Below are 3,067 nucleotides of genomic sequence, written 5' to 3'. Positions count from 1 at the left end.
GTCTTGGTACGAAATGGAATATTCCAGTATCATAGCTCGTAAAACTTGCAACACATCCCTGTTAATACGGTCTACGGAGCCGTTCAACCATGGGCTCTATGCCACAACGAAGTCCTGCTTGGCCTTCATCGCCTTACTGAGTAGGGCCAGTACTTCACTCTTAAAATGTCTAGCACTGTCACTGATCCATGTCGTAGGTACTCCGAAACGGCTATGCCACCATAGCATCGCTTCTGCAGCGACTGCACTAACCGGTGAGTCACAGGGCACCAGCTCGCAAAAATGACTGAAGTTGTCTTTTATAATGAGCACGTATTTACTGGTCCCGAAACTTTCACCCAAAAACAAGAAATCCCAGTTGATAGCTTCGGTTCGCTTGGCTGCACGATAGAGAGGCCCCAACGGACGTGGTATTACTCCCCCACCTTTTACATGATGACAAAGTAGACAGCTCCTCAAAAACCGTCTTGCTCTATGCACCATGTCCTTGAACGTAAAGATTCTCTTGATGTGGTTCAGCATTACTGCCTCTCCACGATGACCTTGCAATCCACAGTGAGAGATAATGAATAGTCTTTGTATGAGGTCGCTTGCCGCTGTTGGAATCCAAATTTTTCCATTGGATCTGTACATACCACTACTGTCTTCTGTACCATCCTTAGGCTTGTCGCGAGAATGTGATCTCTGTACAGTAGCTATCTCAGTCATGGTAGGCCAGATGAACGAGTCCTGATCAAGGGGTCTCAGTAGTGGCTGTCGATTCAACGTAGTCTGCAGTCGAGTCACTCTCTTGAACCGTGTGACCGTCACTGGTTTCATTCCGCCCCAACGTGAAACTAAATCCGCCCAGACATTCTCCTCACCTGCGATGTGGACGATTGTATACCGGTATTCACTCAGTTTAAGTGCCCACCGTAACAGTTTACCCCTCACATGCTTCTTCAATTCTGGATCGGGAGCGAACATGTAAATCAAATTGCGGTGATCACAGAGAATCTTGAAGCCATCAGGCCGCAACAGCAAATAGTAGAGGTCATCACAGGCAGAAACTATAGGATAAGCCTCTTTCTCAGTAACGGACCAGTGCAGCTGTGCGCCGGTGAATGTGCCTCCTTTGCAAGTCAAAAGCTCATGCTTCTGCTCAGTGACGCTTTTGGCTTGATCCCAGGACTCAACTTGAGTCAAAATAGCCGACCAGCCAACATCAGATGCATCACAGAACAGAGAAAAAGTCGCATTGTCCTTGGGGTGAGCCAGCATGGCTGTATTTGTCAGCAGCATCTTCACTTGGTCGAAACTTATTAGTTCGTTCTTGCTCCGTCGGAGCGAGATCCCAGAGCAATTCGCTTAGTCTTGCGTTTCCCTTCCAGAGCTCGATCCAAACACTTTTGCAGTGGCTGTGTAGTACGAGCGTAATCGACCAAACTATCGCGCATCCAGTTGGAAGCGCAAATAAATTGCTGAAGTTCACCTGCAGTTGTTGGTGGAGGCATACTAGACAGAGCAGCAACACGGTTTGGGTCATGCGTGATGCCATTCTCCGAAATTACCTTCCCGCACCACGTAACAGACTGTTGGTAAAGCTTCGTCTTGGTTGCACTGAACTTCAATCCGTAGTGAGCCATAGTTCCGAACAACTTGTCCAAAACTGCCAAATACTGCTCAATTGTGTCTGCAAATAGTAGTAGATCATCTATCCAAATCAGCAGAGACTTGTAGAGCAATTCAGAAAAACAATTTTCCATCGTGGCTTGGAAATGCAAAGCAGAGTCGCAACTGCCTTGCGGAACTCGAGTTGGAGTAAAACTCCCTTCATCGGTAGCATAGGACAGAATTTCTTGACTTGATTTTTCTAGTGGTAACTGCCAGAAGCTTTTGATAAAGTCAAAAAGTCCGTAATGCTTCTTGTGTCTCGCATGATGTAACTTAGTGTCAAGGTTGGGCATTACTCCAGCTATAGGTTCAGTTCTTGCATTCAAAGGTTTGTAGTCGCTGGTTTGCCGGAAGCCATCAGAGCCTGACTTCTTAACGGGCAGTGCAGGGCACGACCACCAGCTGGCTTGGTTACGATAAACCCATCCCAATTCTACAAGCTTCTCGTTAAATTCTCTCATGAACTTGCTCTGAGCCGGCGAATATTTTCTCGATTTGCACCTATAAGGTGTGGCACCCTGCTTAAGCCGTATTTCGTACGCAGGTACCTTCGCAGGAGGATCATTACGAAGATCAATCCGCCAAATGTCATGTTTCCGTACGAGTTCCTCTAATTTCTGGCGATGCATTACCGGAAAGCCAGCTTTGATCGCATTTTCAACAAGTTTTTCCAAATGCTCCAGGATCTCGGCAATATCCGGTGGTTCAGTTCTTTTGTCTTCGCAATTATCGTAAGGATCAACTTCGTCGTCAACTTGCGGCTGGGCAAGCTGCTCGAGCAATCTGTTAACGTCGATCCCCAAGGACTTCAGTAAGTCCTGGCCTACGATGAATTCTTCGTCATCGTCATCAATCAATAAACACTCGACCAATTTCTGGGGTTCCACGATTCCAGCGGCTGTACCAATTTGAATGGCCAGATCTACAGCTCTAACAGCCTCGACCCAATGCCCCCCAATTGTACGGCCCTTAATCGGATTTTCCAGTTCTTTGATCAAAATATCATTTTCCATTACTGCGTTCAGCTCCTCCAAGGTCTTGGTACTGATAAGGCATCGGTCTGACCCAGTGTCTGCACAGTAAGGCTTTCGGAGGACACTATTCAACAGAATAGTGCCCGCCTCATTTCACTTGTCTTCACGAAGTCGATTCATACCCACTTCATCAGATGTCTTGCCCTTGCTCTTGTGAAATTGTTTAGGCAGGTCCTTCTTCTCAGCTTCAGTGGCGTTAGGACACTTGGATACCCAGTGTGAACCTCCACACTTCAAGCACCCTTTGTCTGGAATAGCAGGTAATTTCTTTTTTGTGTCTGCGCGTGGTTGTTTTCCAGAAGTGGTCTCTGCCTTGTGTGAAGCAGTTTTATTCCCACTACTATCACGCTCCGAATCAATTCTGCGCTTGCTCTTTTTTT

Source organism: Phytophthora parasitica (genome assembly GCF_000247585.1).
Source record: "Phytophthora parasitica INRA-310 unplaced genomic scaffold supercont2.9, whole genome shotgun sequence".
Lineage (NCBI taxonomy): Eukaryota > Oomycota > Peronosporomycetes > Peronosporales > Peronosporaceae > Phytophthora > Phytophthora nicotianae.
This window is presented reverse-complemented; position numbering follows the sequence as displayed.